This window comes from Bidens hawaiensis, unplaced genomic scaffold (assembly GCF_021521415.1).
Source record: "Bidens hawaiensis isolate Kalapana, Puna unplaced genomic scaffold, B.hawaiensis_p1.1 tig00049650_1, whole genome shotgun sequence".
Lineage (NCBI taxonomy): Eukaryota > Viridiplantae > Streptophyta > Magnoliopsida > Asterales > Asteraceae > Bidens > Bidens hawaiensis.
The window spans coordinates 57,934-78,162 of NW_027498878.1; the positions used below are offsets into that span (position 1 = coordinate 57,934).

At 43.6% G+C, this 20,229-nt stretch overlaps 1 pseudogene across 1 annotated transcript; it reads left to right on the plus strand.

Annotated features, from left to right (window-relative positions):
- Positions 1-6,185: 6,185 nt before the first annotated feature.
- LOC143598119 (peroxidase 12-like) lies at positions 6,186-9,663 on the plus strand (annotated as a pseudogene). Its single transcript, XR_013147054.1, has 3 exons — positions 6,186-6,448; positions 8,367-8,564; positions 9,048-9,663. The product of XR_013147054.1 is annotated as a peroxidase 12-like (transcript).
- Positions 9,664-20,229: the final 10,566 nt, after the last annotated feature.

A 20,229-nucleotide genomic window follows, 5' to 3' on the forward strand; every position in this document is an offset into this window, starting at 1 on the left:
TTCATGGCCCTCGCCTTCTCATCCCCCATGACTCTCTTCTTTTGAGCAATTGGCTCTACAGACTTGAACGTGTTGAGAGAATGTTGCGCCAGGTCTAGCGGAACTCCAGTCATATCAGAGTGTTGCCACGCGAAGACCGACATATATGCTGTGAGTAGTCTTTTCATTCTCAACCTCGTGTCGTCTGATATCGTAGCGCCAATTGTGATTGTCTGCTCCGGGAATTTTGGGTTGAGAATCCATTCCTCTGGCGCGTTGTCTGCCATTGGAAGTTTCATTCTCCCTTCCCGCGGAGTACTTGTCACTGCACACAATTGATCTCGGTATACAAAAGTTACACCTGTTGGTGTTGGGAACCCCAATGCGCCGTGCGCTGGCGACGGTATGGCGTTGAATTGGGCAATCGTTTCCCTACCCAAGATCATATTGTGGCATGAAGTGGTGGGCAAGACCAAGAAGTTGACAACTTCGGCTCGCTTGTGTTTTTCATCCCCCATGGTTAGTTCAAATTGTATTTGACCTAGGGGATGAATGATTTCATTTGAAACACCAGAGATCGGTGCATTCACAATCTCAAGCCTTGCTTGGTCTGCCGGATCCAGTTTCCTGAAACATTGCTCATACATGATGTCTGACTCGCTGCCAGTGTCCAGGAGGACTTTTGACACTTCATAATGAGCAATGTGTGTAGTGATGACAAGAGGGCTACTGATGGAAGGGCCTCCCCTGATTTTTGGGAAGATGACTTGTTGCTCGCGCCAATCTCCTTGGATTTGCGCGCTTCTCTTTCTTGATATTTGCCCTTGCCTTCCTCCCTCAGCTACACAGATTCTTTTGTACTTTTTGCTGGCTGAGGCTCCTGATTGTTCATTTTCTGGTCTTGAGTTTTTAACCAGGTGAGCCAGCTTGCCTGATTTCACATCTTTTTCAATTGCATCCTTCAAGTGGTGGCATGCATCAGTGTTGTGCCCTGTGGACTTGTGAAACTCACAGTACTAGCCACTGTCTGATGGTCCCTTGTAGTGTAGTGGTTTGGGGCTTTTGAATTGGACATTCTCAGTGCTTAACACCTGTGAAGGCGTTTTAGTGAGGGGAGTCCATATTCTTGGCAGAGGTCTGTTAGGATCTCTGCCGCCTTCCCTCTTGTCACCCTCCCCGCGATTACGAACGTCTTTTTGGGGCTGGGGTGAGCTTGGTTGCGCCTGCTTTTCTGCAGAAGAAAAACTGGTTGATTGCAACCTGGACCATACAGAGTTCTGTTTGCCCCTTTTTTCGTTGCTGCGCGGTGACTCAGCTTGATGCGCTCGTTCTCTTGCCCTATCCTGGGCAATTTGTTTTTCATTTCTCGCGAAGACTCGCGATGCTTCCATTAGTTTTGCCCAAGTGGTTGGCATGCCATCTCTGCTTACGAGAGCTCGGCGGAGTTGATCACTGCGCGCGCCTTGTATAAAGGCCACGCGCAAGAGTTGCTCAGTGATACCTCCGATTGCCAGAGACTCCTGATTGAAACGAGTTATGTAGTCTTCAATCGTTTCATCATTCCTGCGCACGCAGTGCATGATGTCATCAGGGTCGCGCGTGTGTCTGCGCTGCTGTACGAAGTGGGCTTGGAACTTTTCCAATAGTTCCTCGAACCCATCGATCTGCCCAGTCGGCAAGCTCTCGAACCAGACTCGCGCCGCGCCCGTGAGGCAGCGAGCAAACATGTGACACCATGTTAGCATCGTCCAGCTTTCTAGGTTTCATGTGTTGTAAAACCCTTGTAAGAAATCGTCTGGATCTGTTGTGCCGTCATATTTGCCCAAACCACTTGGCATCTTGGTTTTGTGCTGAATGGGGGCCTTCGCGATGCGCTCAGTGAACTTTGAATGTTTCACCAGGATGGCTGGCCTGTATGGTGTGGTTACGTCCACTTGCCCTCTTACTGGTGGGCTGTATGGCGCGTGCAGATCCAGATCGGCTCTGGCTCCAGGCGCCATGTTCACGTGCGCGCGGGGCTGTGAGCCTCCTGCATGAGTATCTCGCGTCTTCCTCATGCTGTGCACTTCTTCATCACTAAACTCAGTGTGTGCAGTGTGAACGGAATGACCATCTTCCGGCGCGCGCGCCCTTTTTGTTCCATGGACGTTTTGCTTGTCAAACGCTAGCCTTTGTGTTAAGTCGGCTGCCTTTTTGTGTTTGACCATCTCATTGTACTTGTCCATTAGACGTCGTTGCTCGTTTATGAGCCATTCTTTGGGATCATTGGTTTCATCTTCTGGACCCATTGGTCCCTTTTGTTTCGCACCGGCAAGATTTTGTAACGTAAGATCGTCTGGAGGAGTTTCAGTCTGGTCATGAGGAGTTGTGATGAAGGGACGGTTACTGGTGGTGCGCGTAGAATCACGCGGCACCCTCAGAAACTGTTGTCCCCCATTAACATCCTCACGTTCAATATCTTCCATAACTTGATCAACGTTACGAACGCCAGAAACCATGGTGAAAATTGGTTTTTTATAGAGATCTGATGAGATCTTGTTGCCGTTGTAACAGTGGATGGCGCCAATGAAGAAGCGTGGATCGACTCACTGGTAGACGATCTACTTTCCTCGGGTGTGATTATGCTATTTCACCGATGGTTTCTCTTGGATCTGGGTTCTTCCACCTACAAAATGAACAGCACCGTAAACTTACCCCTCAGAAAGGGACAGAGGGGTCCTCTTTGGGGTAACCCTCCGGTGTGAGAATAAGTATCTGTGGGAGAAGATAATAATATGTGAGAGTAAAGAATTTGGAGTGTATTGCTTAATAGCTGAATACTCTGTAATTGGATGTTATCAGATGATATTTGATGATATTGGATGATATTGGATGATGCCTCTCCTTGTGGAGTTGATGTTGTATTTATAGTGCTAGGGTTTCCAATGATTGGGCTCAGACCTAATCAGGGCCTTGCTGGCCTCCTCCAATTGCTCTGCGCCACGTGTCCTTGGGGACACCTGGTGCCTTTTCATTGGTTATAATCACGTGGTAGCACATGGGTTTTGCTGAGTTGTCCACCTTTCATTGGCAGCTGTCAACATCAGCATATTCTTATTCCTTAAAAAGATACCTTCTGGAAGGTTGTCTGACGTGCACAATCAAGGTTGCCATAATCCTGATTTGGATAAGGACGAGGTTGATTATGTGCATGTGTGATATGCGCCAATCCTGAGGATGCGCGAGGTCTTCTCTTTATTCTCACGCGCAGATGTTTCATGCGCAGATGTGATATGCACGAGCATGTGATATGCGCCGCGCGCTGATGCGCCACGCGCATATGTGATATGCGTGAGCATATGTGATGCGTGAGCATATGTGATGCCTGGGCATCTGTGGTGCCTGGGCATATGATGCCTGAGCATGTGTGGTGCCTGGGCATATGATGCCTGAGCATGTGATGCATGAGCATATGTGATATGCATGAGCATATGTGATATGCGCCATGCGCATAGGTTTTGGCTTTGTGCCTTCGTAATGTCTTGATTTCAAGCCTCTTGTCTATATCTTGTGGGTTGACCCGCCTTGCTCGGTGTTGAGGCGGGTACATACCTCTTCATATTTAAATAGTCTGGTGAAAATTTATTTTACATATCTCCCCAAACTTATATTCATAAAGCATATTATACTACGAAGAATCACCAACACGATGAATCTAACTACTCGGACTCGTTTAAACTGAAAGATAACACAAGTAATACAGATGTAATCCTAAACTCCATATGTGATGACGATGAGCACTTTGAACAAGACGAAGACTGTGCAGGGGTGAGCAAGTAATACAGATGTAATCCTAAACTCCATATGTGATGAGGATGAGCACTTTGAACAAGACGAAGACGGTGCAGGGGTGAGCAAATAACCGAATTAATTAACTAACTTAACCAAACGGAATAATTAACCGATGGTTCGGTTAAGCCATAGCTGATTAACTAAAACTTGTGGTTTGGTTTTGGTTATGATATGTAGCATAACTGAATTAACCAAACCGAGCCGATGATACATAAATTTAGTTAAAATATGTGTTGTTCTTTAATCTTCATGAGTTCATGATATTTATCTCTAGGCATTATGTTGTTTGCAAAAGTTCAATGTTACATAGAGACATAAATTTTTATCATCTATTACATATATTAATATAACAAGAAAAATGATTGTTGTTATAGACTTACATATCAGTGAGATTTCTTTATCATATGTTGTGTTAGTATATTTTGCATTATAGTGGCTGTTGGCAACTTGGCATGTAAGCAGATTTTTGTCATGGATAAGTGCATTAGCAACAAAATTTATCACATTCGATATGCGGCTTTCAAATGAGCTTCATAGACCGAAATCGATTGGTTTTTAAAAACCTTTAACCAGAAATTTCAGTTTTTATTAGGGTTTAAAGCTGCACCGTGCACACCCCTAATTAATTAATTAAGGGCCGGGTAAGGCCTATAAAGTGTTGGTGTTACCTTAATCTATCTCACATATCACTTTATATTTTAATGTTGTGTAACATCAGAAAGGATAAGACGGTTAAAGTGTTAGCGTTACCACTTGCTCTTGCTCACCTCTTGCGTCTTCACCAACAACATCTGGACATATTCATGTTTGGTGTAAACTGTCCGCCTTCAAGCTGCTAAAAAGTTTGTCAATGTCATATCGCATCATAAAAATAGCGGTATCTTGCAGTTCTTTTTATCACAATCTAGAGCATTTGAGAAAACATAATGATATTTTTTCCAATAACCAAACATGAGTGATCTCTAAGACATGAGTAAATCAAGAAGATAAAATTAGTTTAGCATTGATACACTTGTTTCTAGTTTCTTGCTAGAACTTTAGCTTTATGATATTGACGTTGTCAAAAAGAAAACATGTCCGACTTTTAACACTGGTGATTGTTTTTAAGGTTAAGTAAATTAATGCAGATAAAAGTTTTAACAAAGTTTACATTCCAAGACTAAAATGTTATTATGGACCTTTTGCTATTCATTTAAGACTAACGATGAAAGTTTTGCATAATATGATATGTAGCAATTGAAAGAAAACTCCAAGACTGAAGTGGTGATATGACAAAGGGTATCAACACGTGTATGATATCGACTGAAAATTATAAATTAAAACGAATATCAGTACTGCTTCTAAGAATATCTTTAAGAATACAAGGATTGGTTTTAAGATAATGATATCAGTACTAATGCTGTTCAAGTAGACTATGCTCGGTTAGTCACGATACCAATACAGTACCGACGCTTATATACCTTGCGTTACCAAAAATACTCTATTTTAAAAATTCATAAAAATGAATGCGGGTACATGGTATAATAAATCAAATTGACTGATAAATATATATATATATTAAGGACACTTATTCTATCCTGTTTAATGGCATGTTCATGAATTCTTTTAACAAAGATACTAAACCATGTAATATGTGTATCTTAAAAAGTAATAAACATAGAATTACAAGAATCTATTCTAACAATACTAATAAAAGAAAATGTTAGAAGCTTAGGTATCAAGCCCATATTTCACCTAATTTCTAACCTCTTATCTCATTCATTCTAGCTATTCATGGGTTATGGGTCAAAACCATTTTGTCAAATGGGTTATAACATAGTGCGGATTATATTCATTATTGAATCAAATGTCATTTTCATACCTAAGTTTTGACCAACTACACAAGTTTAGTACATTTTTTTAAATTTCTTGCAAATCAACACATGTTTCTAAAATCATGCTATTTTAGTACTTTTCGTAACCTGTTTGTTTTTTCTATTAAGTCTGCATTAAATTAATTCACAAGTATTTTGAGAATCACAACTGAAAAAACAGACTTTATTTATCTTATCATTTGACAAAACCCATGTAATACACGGGTTCAAAAGCTAGTATTATTATAAAGGTTCCAGAATATACAAAAATGCTTTGTTATTCTAAAATAAAAAATAAATAATAAAAAAAAAACCATATTTATTGTATACACAACACAGACCTCATGTTTCAAAGGGTACAGGACTCTAGATGCTTGCATGAGAAACCCCACACGGACCACATTACTTAACACTTGTCCTATCAATGTACTTCCAACACATTGGATAACTTTGAGGGACTAAAAATGCCATCTTTCAAACATGAGGGGCTTTTTAGAAATACCTCAGATAAGGCCTAGTAACCAGCAATGGCTAGTAAAATTACTAAAATGCCCTTTCACACAGTGGCAGTGAGTGTGTGTGTGTTGGTGGTGATGGTAATGCATTTGCATGGTGTCGAGGCACAACAACAGCCAATAGTTAAGGGGCTTTTTTGGAAATACTATGAAAGTAGTTGTCCAAAATTGGAATCAATAATTTGGAAGCAAATGAAGAAGGAGATCAAGAGGGATGGTCGTCTTGGTGCTGCTATGTTAAGACTTCATTTTCATGATTGCTTTGTTCATGTATGAATAATATTTTAAAATATAGTTTGTAAAATAAAATACTAAATAACATTTTGATATGATACTTTTGGTTTTCTAGCGCGCGAAGTTCTTTTCTTTTTTTTTTTTGAATAGCAAGGCTAATATTAAACCAAAAAGAGAGTACATGGCAACAGAAATTCAGCAAGAAGCTACGAAACAAGTTCAAAGGGAAAAAAAACCTAAATCATAAAACATATTAGTCGTGCCTTTTTAAACAGCAAGGCTAATATTAAACCAAAAAGAGAGTACATGGCAACAGAAACTCAGCAAGAAGCCGAGGAACAAGTTCAAAGGAAAAAAAACACCTAAATCGAAAAAAATATTAGTCGTGTGCTGAATAGTAATGTTATGGCCCCACGATCTATAAACGTTTGGGGTTGTTTGGTAATATTGGTCAGAGACAAAGTCTATTTGGTTCATAGATACAACTTAATTGTTCATGGACTCTCTTAACGAGTAAGTTTTAGAAATATATTGACCGATTCATTTTTAACCGGTCAAGCCTCTTAATAGCCAAGCACAAAGTTACCAAACAACCCCTTAATTTTGCTATAAAAAAAAAGCTAGCGTTACAACTTGTGGCTCATATTTTCTTTTAGATTTGATCTAAACACCGCTCTTTAGTTAAACACTACTCTTTAGCCAATGAAAAGAAAAAACTCAAGGTTTTGGAAATAAAAGATATTAAATACATTTGAAGTGTATTTGATTTATATATCTAGATTTAGAACATCAACTTATTTTTAGTAAAGTTCTCAAATGTTTTCTTCATATATGATGTAACTTATAAGAGTGTTTGTAATACTTTCATTTACATAATGAAAACTTCCAATTAATAATTGCATGTTTAATAAAAAAAAATTAATTTGTCACACACTTGAGTAAAGTTTTTAATGCACAAATTAAGCTGGTTCATGGTTAGGGATGAAGATAACTGGTGAAGAAAAGCTGGCCACACAATATTTTTTTTATAAAGTTGAAATAATATATGACTTTTATATACACACGTTCATCAATGCTTTTTTTTATTTCATTTATCATTTTAATAAATAATCAATGATATGTGTCTTTTAGAGGGTGTGAATGAGTCAAGTTATTTTTTATCTACTTAATATCGGCTTGTATATAAACTTGAAAAGAACAAAGCTTAATATATCACTTAAGACTAAATTAAGGCTTATTTAATAAACGAACCCAACTCTACATTCCGAGCTTAAGTTGCTTAACTAAGTTTGCGAGCCTTATTATTTATATAAATGTAAAAAAAACTATTTATACAACAAAATTATAACTATATAATAAATATTATTATGAACATATTTGATAAAAATCAAGAAAATAATATATATTTTGTGATATAAATATAATTATAAATATAAAACTATAATTATGTATAAGGTAATTAATTATTTATTTAATAAATAATAAACGAGCTAAGTTTGAATTATAAACTTTTTAACAAGGCAAACTGTCATACAGCTTGACACAAGCCGAGTTCTCATATAACTAACGAGTACGAGCTTAAGTTTAGACGAGCTCATACTTGATTATATTCGACTCGCTTACAACCCTAGGCTCGGTTTCATTTTCGAGCTTGTAATGGAGTGTGTTTTTCTTTGGATTAACTTAATGATTAAAGGACAAAACTGCTTTTTAATTAATAAATTTTTCACCCGAAATGCTTTTTCTCATATTTCAACTTTTCTCTAAAGTTTTTTCCTTAAAGACAACTGATAGAATATAATCATTTATATATATAAAGTTATGTCTATTGAATACTGATGTTACCATCTTGCTTTATATTGTAACTAAAGTTTGTACTTGGTGTTTTATGTTTGTAAAAAGTTCTGATATTTATTTATTTCTGTATATTTGATGATAGTTTTATTGTTAATAGGGTTGTGATGGTTCGGTGTTGTTGGATGGATCAGCAAGTGGGCCTGTTGATAGCGAGAAAACGGCACCACCAAACCTAAGTTTAAGGGGGTTCGACGTCATTGAGGATCTTCGTCGTCGGGTTCACATAAAGTGTGGTGCGGGTAGTGTCTCTTGTTCTGATATCACTGCCCTAGTTGCACGTGACGCTGTTGTCTTGGTAAATCCTCACACCTTTTTTCGTAGTTTTCATAATCGGATTGATCACCGAACCATCTGCTTACTGGTCCAACCAGTGGACCAGTTTAAAATACTGGATGACATTATAACTAATTTGAAAATTAATACATGAAAATTAACTATATATATATATATATATATATATATATTTAAAATAATATTTTTAACTTGGTGTGAATTTAATTGTTAAAATATGAAACCTAAAATAATCAAAACACGGAATTTGAAATAAACAAAATATGAAGCCTAAGGAAATTCTCCATGAATATTTTATTAAAACCCGTCCAACCATCCGGTCTAGACGTTTCCAGGTTCAAATGGACTTAACCAAATATGTTATGTAGTCAGTTTTCGGTAAGTCCAGTTTTAAAAACAATGGCTTTCTTTTTTACACACATTTACGAGTTACATTTGGTTTGTGTACATTACAATGTTTTTTTTTGTTATGTTATATGCGTTTTAGACCGGTGGTCCAGAATATAGCGTTCCTCTAGGTCGAAGAGATGGATTCACATTCGCCACAAGAAACTCAACACTTGCCAATCTTCCATCACCATTTGTCCCGGCCGACACACTACTAAGCACCCTTGGCGCTAGAAACTTTGACGCCACTGACGTTGTGGCCCTCTCAAGGGCCCACACTCTAGGTGTCGCCCATTGCTCGTCGTTTGGACAACGACTTTACCCTACACAAGATACGACCTTGGATAAAACCTTCGCTCACATTCTCAAAGGTGTCTGCCCAACCCAAAACACCGATGCCACTACTTCCTTAGACCTTCGCTCTCCAAACGTGTTTGATAACAAGTACTTCTTCGACTTAATGAACAAACAAGGCGTCCTAACGTCTGACCAAGATTTGTACACTAACAAAAAGACCAGAGATATTGTCAAGAACTTTGCACTTAACCAAACGTTGTTTTTTGAGAAATTTGTCAACGCTATGGTGAAGATGGGTCAAATGGATGTGTTGACCGGCACACAAGGTGAAATCCGCAATACTTGCAATAAGCGAAACTTAGACGACTTGGTTATATCGAGTTGCCGAGGACAATATGGACAACGTCGAGAGTTTCTAGGATGTTACGTTTTTCATCTACGTTTATCGTTTCATGTTTTGTAATGTATGATTTGTGTGCACTTTTGCTTTGTGGTGTTGATCAATGAAGATGAATATGAAAATGAAGAGGTATGTACCCGCCTCAACACCGAGCAAGGCGGGTCAACCCACAAGATATAGACAACAGGCTTGAAATCAAGACATTACGAAGTCACAAAGCCAAAACCTATGCGCATGGCGCATATCACATATGCTCAGGCATCATATGCCCAGGCACCACACATGCTCAGGCATCATATGCCCAGGCACACATATGCTCGCGCATCACATATGCTCACGCATATCACATATGCGCGTGGCGCATCAGCGCGCGGCGCATATCACATGCTCGTGCATATCACATCTGCGCATGAAACATCTGCGCGTGAGAATAAAAAGAAGACCTCGCGCATCCTCAGGATTGGCGCATATCACACATGCACATAATCAACCTCGTCCTTATCCAAATCAGGATTAGGGCAACCTTGATTGTGCACGTCAGACAACCTTCCAGAAGGTATCTTTTTAAGGAATAAGAATATGCTGATGTTGACAGCTGCCAAATGAAAGGTGGACAACTCAGCATAACCCATGTGCTACCACGTGATTATAACCAATGAGAAAGCACCAGGTGTCCCAGAGGACACGTGGCGCAGAGCAGTTGGAGGAGGCCAACAAGGCTGAGCCCAATCAGTGGAAACCCTAGCACTATAAATACAGCATCAACTCCCCAAGGAGAGACATTCATAGGACATCATATCATATCACATTCAATCATATTCAATTACATTCAATCATAGACAGTTACATCCAGTAACACAATCACAGAGTATTCAGCTATCAAGCAATACTCTCCAGATTTCCTTACTCTGATATTATTATCTTCTCCCACAAATACTTATTCTCACACCGGAGGGTTACCCCAAAGAGGACCCCTCTGTCCCTTTCTGAGGGGTAAGTTGACGGTGCTGTTCATTTTGTAGGTGGAAGAACCCAGATCCAAGGAAACCATCGGTGAAATAGTATAATCACACCCGAGGAAAGTAGATCGTCTACCAGTGAGTCGATCCACGCTTCTTCATTGGCGCCATCCACTGTTACAACGGCAATCAGATCTCATCAGATCTATATATAAAAACAAATTTTCACCATGGTTTCTGGCGTTCATAACGTTGATCAAGCTCTGGAGGATATTGAACGTGAGGATGTTAATGAGGGACAACAGTTTCTGAGGGCGCAGCGTGATTCTACGCGCGCCACCAGTAACCGTCCTTTCATCACAACTCCTCATGGCCAGACTGAAACTCCTCCAGACGATCTTACGTTACAAAATCTTGCCGGCGCGAAACAAAAAGGACCAATGGGTCCAGAAGAGGAAGCAAATGACCCTAAAGAATGGCTCATAAACGAGCAACGGCGCCTAATGGACAAGTACAATGAGATGGTCAAACAGAAAAAGCTAGCCGACTTAACACAAAGGCAAGCGTTTGATAAGCAAACTGTTCATGGAACAAAAAGGCCGCGCGCGCCGGAAGAAGGACATTCTGTTCACACTGCACACACTGAGTTCAGTGATGAAGAAGTGCACAGCATGAGGAAGACGCGAGATACTCATGCAGGAGGCTCACAGCTCCGCGCGCCTGTGAACATGGCGCCCGGAGCAAGAGCCGATCTGGATCTGCACATGCCGTACAGCCCACCAGTTAGAGGGCAAGTGGACGTAACCACACCGTACAGACCAGCCATCTTGGTGAAACATTCAAAGTTCACTGAGCGCATCGCGAAGGCTCCCATCCAGCACAAAACCAAGATGCCAAGTGGTTTGGGCAAATATGACGGCACAACAGATCCAGACGATTTCTTGCAAGGTTTTTACAACACGGGAAACCTAGAGAGCTGGACGATGCCAACATGGTGTCACATGTTTGCTCGCTGCCTCACGGGCGCGGCGCGTGTCTGGTTCGAGAGCTTGCCGACCGGGCAAATTGATGGGTTCGAGGAACAATTGGAAAAGTTCCAAGCCCACTTCGTACAGCAGCGCAGACACACGCGCGACCCTGATGACATCATGCACTGCGTGCGCGGGAATGATGAAACGATTGAAGACTACATCACTCGTTTCAATCAGGAGTCTCTGGCAATCGGAGGTATCACTGAGCAACTATTGCGCGTGGCCTTTATACAAGGCGCGCGCAGTGATCAACTCCGCCGAGCTCTCGTAAGCAGAGATGGCATGCCCACCACGTGGGCCAAGTTAATGGAAGCATCGCGAGTTTTCGCGAGAAATGAAAAACAAATTGCCCAAGATAGGGCAAGAGAAAGAGCGCATCAAGCTGAGTCACCGCGCAGCAAAGAAAAAAGGGGCAAACAGAACTCTGTATGGTCCAGGTTGCAACCAACCAGTTTTTCTTCCACAGAAAAGCAGGCGCAACCAAGCCCACCCCAGCCCCAAAAAGACGTTCGTAATCGCGGGGAGGGTGACAAGAGGGAGGGCGGCAGAGATCCTAGCAGACCTCTGCCAAGAATATGGACTCCCCTCACTAAAACGCCTTCACAGGTGTTAAGCACTGAGAATGTCCAATTCAAAAGCCCCAAGCCACTACACTACAAGGGACCATCAGACAGTGGCAAGTACTGTGAATTTCACAAGTCCACAGGGCACAACACTGATGCATGCCACCACTTGAAGGATGCAATTGAAAAGGACGTGAAATCAGGCAAGCTGGCTCACCTGGTGAAAAACTCAAGACCAGAAAATGAACAATCAGAAGCCTCAGCCAGCAAAAAGTACAAAAGAATCTGTGTAGCCGAGGGAGGAAGGCAAGGGCAAACATCAAGAAAGAGAAGCGCGCAAATCCAAGGAGATTGGCGCGACCAACAAGTAATCTTCCCAAGAATCAGGGGAGGCCCTTCTATCAGCAGTCCTCTTATCATCACTACACACATTGCTCATTACGAAGTGTCAAAAGTCCTGGTGGACACTGGCAGCGAATCGGATATCATGTGTGAGCAATGTTTCAGAAAACTGGATCCGGCAGACCAAGCAAGGCTTGAAATTGTGAATGCACCAATCTCTGGTGTTTCAAATGAAATCATTCATCCCCTAGGTCAAATACAATTTGAACTAACCATGGGGGATGAAAAACACAAGCGAGCCGAAGTTGTCAACTTCTTGGTCTTGCCCACCACTTCATGCCACAATATGATCTTGGGTAGGGAAACGATTGCCCAATTCAACGCCATACCGTCGCCAGCGCACAGCGCATTGGGGTTCCCAACACCAACAGGTGTAACTTTTGTATACCGAGATCATTTGTGCGCAGTGACAAGTACTCCGCGGGAGGGGAGAATGAAACTTCCAATGGCAGACAACGCGCCAGAGGAATGGATTCTCAACCCAAAATTCCCGGAGCAGAAAATCACAATTGGCGCAACGATATCAGACGACACAAGGTTGAGAATGAAAAGATTGCTCACAGCATATATGTCGGTCTTCGCGTGGCAACACTCTGATATGACTGGGGTTCTGCGAGACCTGGCACAACATTCTCTCAACACCTTCAAGTCTGTAGAGCCAATTGCTCAAAAGAAGAGAGTCATGGGGGATGAAAAGGCGAGGGCCATGAATGAGCAGGTTGAGGATTTACTGCGCGCAAACATCATCCGCCCGATACGATACCAGACGTGGGTAGCCAATCCTGTGATGGTAAAGAAAAGTAACGGGTCATGGAGGATGTGCATTGACTTCAAAGACCTCAACAAAGCGTGCCCAAAAGATTGTTACCCCCCTCCCAAACATCGACGCAAAGGTGGACTCCGTGGCGCCATTCAAGCTCAAATGTTTCCTGGATGCCTACAAGGGCTATCACCAGATTCAAATGGCACCACAAGACGAGGACAAGACCGCCTTCAGAACCGACAAGGGTGTTTTTTGTTACACAAAAATGCCCTTTGGTTTGAAGAATGCGGGCGCCACCTACCAAAGACTTATGGATGCCGTCTTCAGCGAGCAAATCGGAAGAAACCTAGAAGTCTATGTGGATGATTTGGTGATCAAGAGCAGGGAGGAAAAACAGATGCTCAAAGACATCGAGGAAACCCTTGGGCGCCTAAAGGAAGTTAACATGAAGCTCAATCCGAGCAAATGCACTTTCGGCGTGCAAAAGGGAAAATTTCTGGGTGTAATGGTCACCAAGGATGGTTTTAAGGTGAACCCTGAGAAGGTGGAGGCCATCCTTGACATGCCCTCGCCATCCACCATGAAAGAAGTTCAGAAGCTGAATGGTAGATTGGTATCAATCAACAGGTTCCTAGCGAACCATGCAGCCAAATCTACCCCATTTGTCAATACATTGAGAAACTGCTTAAAGAAAAGTCAAGTCAAATGGACTCCTGAGGCCGAGCAAGCTTTCAGTGAGATTAAAGAATGTTTGATAAATCTGCCCGCGCTCACAGCTCCACTTCCTGGTGAAACTTTGACATTGTACCTATCAGCAGGAGAGCGCGCCATCGGCGCAGTATTATTGGTGGATCGCAAGGGAATCCAAACGCCAATATACTATGTGAGTCGGGTGCTGACAGATCCTGAGACGCGCTACTCCATCATGGAAAAGTTAGTTTTGTCACTAACACACGCGTCGCGCAAGCTTCATAGATATTTCAATGGTCATCCCATTGAAGTTCTGACTGGTTACAACATCCAGCAAGTCTTGCGCCGTCCCGCGCTCTCAGGAAGGCTGACAAAGTGGGCGCTGGAATTAGGAGAGCACACGATCTCCTATAAGCCCCGTCCAGCAATAAAGGGACAAGTCTTGGCTGATTTCATTGCCGAGGTCCCCGAAGGAAAAATTGAAGAGGCTCAGCGCGAGGTAGACCCTCCGCGAGCCAATGATGAAGAAAATGTTTGGAGATTGTTCACTGACGGAGCTTCAAACAATGAAGGGTCCGGCGCAGGCCTCAAACTGGTGGATCCAGAGAATCATGAATATACTTACGCCATCAGGTTGGACTTCAAGAGCACCAACAATGAGGCTGAGTATGAAGCCCTGCTGGCTGGCCTGCGCATCGCGCACAAATTCGGGGTTAAAAAGCTAGAGGCCCATGTTGATTCATACTTGGTAGCAGCACAGGTCAATGGCCTTTATGATGCCAAGGAGAACACCATGCCTCTGTATCTAGAGCAGGCGAAAAAGCACATCGAGCAATTTGACTGCTTCAGAATCATTCATATTCCGCGCAGTGAAAACAAATCTGCAGACGCGCTGAGTAAGATGGCATCAACCAGTTTTGATCACTTTGGCAAAGATGTCAGGGTAGAAGTAATGAGCAACCCGTCGGTGGTAGCGAAGTCTGTCCTGGTAACTCATACAACCCCTTCATCATGGATAACTCCAATAATGGAATTCTTGAAGGAGGGAAAGGTACCAGATGATCGCGAGCAAGCGAGGAAGATAAGACACAAGGCGCAGAACTATGAACTGCTTGATGGTACATTATATCGACGCTCTTATCTTGGGCCGCTCATGAAATGCCTAGACGCTGAGGAGGCAAGCTATGTGATCAGAGAGATACATGAAGGAATCTGTGGAATACATGCTGGCCCGCGCATGGTGGTTGCCAAGGCAATGAGCGCAGGTTACTATTGGCCTGGCATGTACTTGGACGCTCTAAAAGAGATCCAAAAATGCAAAGCATGTCAGAGCTATGCGCCAAACATCATGCGGCCAAAGAACAACTTGATTCCGGTGACCTCCGCATGGCCTTTCCACAAATGGGCAATCGACATTGTGGGTCCCCTACCGCAAGCGCCTGGGCGAGTAAAATTTTTGGTAGTGGCAGTAGACTATTTCACAAAATGGGTTGAAGCCAAGCCACTAGCAAAAATCACAGCCGAAGCGATGAAGCAGTTTATCTGGAGCCACATCATATGCCGTTTTGGCTTGCCCATAGAAATTGTGAGCGATAATGGAAAACAATTCACTGACAAGAAGTTATCAAACTGGCTCAAGGAATTGCGCATCAACCAAATCTTCACTTCGGTATACCACCCTCAGGGGAATGGCCAAGTGGAGCGCGCGAATCAAAGCTTGTTAAATGGGCTGAAGAAGAGGTTGGAGGGAGAATCCCATTCTTGGGTCGAAGAGCTACCTAATGTCCTGTGGGCACACAGGACATTAAGCAAAACCAGCAATGGCGAATCCCCGTTCAGCCTAACCTATGGAACAGAGGCAATGATTCCAGCAGAAATTGGATGCCCATCCCATAGAGTGCTCATGATGAGCAAGATTGATAACGAGCGCGAAAGACGGTTGGACCTCAACTTACTTGAAGGGCGCAGAGAGGCGGCTATCATTAGTGAAGCCAAGTACAAGAAAAAGCTGGAAAAATATTACAACCAGCGCGTGAAAGAATGCCACTTCAAGAAAAATGATTTTGTCCTTCGAAACAATGAAGCTAGCCGCGCGATACCCCCGGGAAAAATGTCCCCCAATTGGGAGGGACCTTATCAAGTCTCGGAAGAATTGGGAAAAGGCGCATACGCTTTAAAAGATTTGAATGGAAAGAAGATCCCGCACGCATGGAACGCGGCACAGCTTAGAAAATGTTTCATGTAAAAATGTCAAGTTTGTAATCAAGGCTTTTTAAGCCATTATGAATAATGATACGCGCTATCTTCGCTTAATGTGGATTCTATTACCTTTTGCATACATGTTTCACACTTCCCTTTATTAGTTTTGAGCAATATGACAACATTGTATTGACATCAAAATGAAATAAAACGAAGTAAAACATACATGCGCGAGCTTCAAGCTCAAACGCGTTAACGAGTCTTAACTCTAAAACGTCAGGGCCTTAGCCCAATTCTATTACCTTTTGCATACATGTTTCACACTTCCCTTTATTAATTTTGAGCAATATGACAACATTGTATTGACATCAAAATGAAATAAAACGAAGTAAAACATACATGCGCGAGCTTCAAGCTCAAACGCGTTAACGAGTCTTAACTCTAAACGTCAGGGCCTTAGCCCAATAATGTGAGCTTTAGCTCAAATCACTCACAACATCCATCCTACATACTGCGCACCCTGACCATAAAAATACCTAAACACAACTAAGGCAAAGCAAATGCCAAAACATAGTTGTTAAGGTCTCAGGTCGAGGTCGCGCATGAAACTGTAATGGATATCTGAGTAACACATATTGACACGTAAAGGCTAAAAAATTCATAATTCCATGCGCGAAAACGTCGCGCAAAAGAGGAATAATGAAAACGCCAAGGCGCATGTCAACATAATCAAGATATGGAAATATCACTTACAATATGACAAGGATTAAGTATAATAAATTCCTTACAACCTTGTTCTTATTCCAACGTGCAAGCATATCTTATATTCAACAAGCAAACATGCGATATAAAGAGATGAATGGGAATGCGCAAGATGCGAAGAAGGGAATAACAGAATTTCATTCAAAAGCATTGAAATTTACAAGTTTACAAGATGATGAGATACAAATTACAAATAAAAATAAAAAACATGAAGGGCTTCTCAAGTCTCCACGTCGACGTCAGCCTCTTCATAATCCTCATCATCGCCCTCAGCATCTGGCGCAGCCTGCTCCTCGTCTTCTCCAAACTGACCATAGTCAAGTTGTTCATCTTGAATGGAGTCTTCTAGCACAACAGTGTCAGGAGCGGATCCTTTGGCCGCGCCAGAGCCGCTAGCAACGCCAGCATTCCCCGCGCCATCATCGCCGCCACCAGCCCCTTCGCACTCGTCAAGTAATTTCTTTAGCGCGGCGAGATCGGGCTGGTCAGCAAGCGCGGATATCTGCAAATCATAAGAAAAAATATGAGTACAAAAAGACTTAGAAAATAAGTCAAGGTAATCTCATTAAGGTTAAAATACCTGCGCAAGGATGGGAATGGGAGTATTCATATACTTCTCCCCCATCGCGGCCATTTCCGCGCAGGCAGCGTCGCTCTGATAAGGGTACTCGGATGGGTTCTTCTTCAACATGCCATATTCATAACCATCCGTGAACCCTTCAGCTCGGCCCACCAAGCGCACGGCAGCGTTGCAATCCATCACCAGGGCCTGAAACTCGCCTGAGTATTTCATCGCGTAAGCGCAACGAGTCATGCCCTGTGAGATCAGCCATTGGCGATCCTGCGCGAGGCCAACAACAGACGTCTCGAGGACAGGAACCTGAGAGTTTAATAACTCAACAGTTTCCTTAGTCTTTTTTAGCTCCTCTTTGTCGGACGCTGCTGCCGCCAAGACTTCTTCCTTTTCAGTCCGCGCAGAATCAAGTGCTTCCTGGCTAGACGCTGCCATCGCCAAGGCTTCGTCCTTCTCGGCCTGCGCAGACGCCAGTTCCTTCTTCAGGCGCGCAACCTCACTCTCCAGTGATGATTTTTCAGTGATAGACTGGACAAGAGCTTGGTCACGCGCCTCCGCCTCCAGCTCCAAGTCGCGCGCTCTGCGCGCGTACTTGTCCGCGTCCGCCTCCGCCGCCTGCAGCTTCTCCCGCGCAGCCTGAAGCTCATGACCGCGCTTCACGAAGGCGCTGTTGGCACTGGCTCTGTTCTCACTGAGCTCTGCTTGGAGCTTTTCAGCTCTCTCGCGAGCATCAGAAAGATGCCAAGCAGACACCTTAGCCTCTTGCTTGGCTTCCGCAAGAGCATCACGTACTTTTACGTAATCAGAGCGAAGCTCTTGGGAGGCAGCAAAGAAGGCCGACCCAGCAAACATATGATCGTTGAGCAGGTCGTCGCGAGCGCGGTCCTCCTGGAACCTCCTTTCAGATGGAGGCACAGCATGAGCCCAGAATTCCGCACACACACCCATGGACTGAAAGGTGCTGTCTTCAGTAATATTCAATCTCGGGCGGTAAATGTGATCGGATTCCTGCAAAAGCAAAGTAATTATCTAAGTTATCAAAACACTAAGATGGAAGTCCGCGCAGCGGAACAAAAATAACCTATACCTGCGGGGATGAAGCAGAAAAGTCATCGCCAGCCCTACGAGAAGGCTCCGCCGCGAAACCTCGTGGCGCTGCAGGGCTGGCGCGGGCGCCAGCGGGGTCTTCAACTTCAAACTCCTCATCCTCCTCGGAAACAGGCCTTTTCTCCTGCGACCTAGAGCCAAAATCGGTCTCGCGAGGAGGGCTGTGCGCAGGAGGAGGTGAGGGAGGTCTCGACGCAGCCAGGTCGGCGCGCAAAACGGCCTCCTGCTCCTTAGTAATCCCGATGAGGGGAGATTCATCGCTTGCAGGAGCAGGAGCAGAGCCAACGGCGCTGGCACCGGCGCCGGGAGTGCCGCCAGCAGCTTGTGCGCCAGCTACGGCTTCTATGAAAAAATCAACAACAAGAAATGGTTCAGGACTTGATCTAAAAGAAAGTCAGAAAATAAGAGCGCAATACATACCTTGGCGCAACTCCGTTCGCGAAGCAAACATCGCCATGAAGTCCATTCTACCCTTCTTTGAGGGTAAAACAGGGGACTTCGAAGCGACCGCCGGCGCAGCCTCGGCATCTTGTTGCGCTGTCGCCGGCTCTACAAACATTTGAGAGAGCAAAGATTCATTAGTAAGTCTATCAGAATCGCGCTCATAGAATCATGAAGGATAAGCAAAGTATACCTGTCGAAGGCGCAACACCGCTTCCCTTTTCCGCCGCGCGAAGGGAGGAGGTAGCGCCACCATACCTCAGGTGGACAGAAGGTCTGCCCACTTTTTGAGGCAGGGAGGACAAGGAAAACTTGGTGGTAAACACCTGGGTTTTCTCAGGTCCCTTCGCCTGAGTAGGGGGATCCTGAACAACAGGGGCATCATTTTTCTTTTGTTTCTTACTGGCCCCTGCGCCAGTTTTCCCCTTAGCTTTACGCTTTAGTTGGGGCGCCTCCTCCTCCTCCTCTTCCGCGAGCTCCAGCTCGTATTTTTCGAGCGCATCTACAATACACGCAACAGAAGTGTTAGCAAAATTTGGTATTATAAAGGAAAATGCATAAGTACAAAGGCTTACCAGGCGCATCGCTGTCAAAGACAAATCCCAGATCAACAGGGATGAACATGTCATCAAAGCGATCAGGGAAACCAACCTCCCCAGCGCCGAGCGCGACGGAGCCACCCTCCATATGCTCATCATATGCGGCGTGGATATACTCCTTGGTGACTGCACAAAACAAGTCAAATGATATCAGCAAAAATAATTTTATTCGCGCAGAAGTAAAGCAATGAGATAAACTTACACAAGCCGTCAACTTGGATAACGGGCTCAGACGCGCTGTCCGCCCACCTCCTGCTCATACCAACCCCCACCAGCGCCTCCTCACAAATGTTCTTGGCGGGGGATGGTTCAGCGGTCAACTTATTAACCCAGGCGCCAGTTGGGTTCTTGAGGACTCCCACATCCGCAGGCGCAGAAGAAATCGCGCGCATCGTCATGCGGATGGGGATCACACCAGCCTTTATATAGAAAAACCTCTCAGACCAGTCATGAAGGCTCTTGAATGAAACAGTGGAGCACTTCACCTTCTGACTG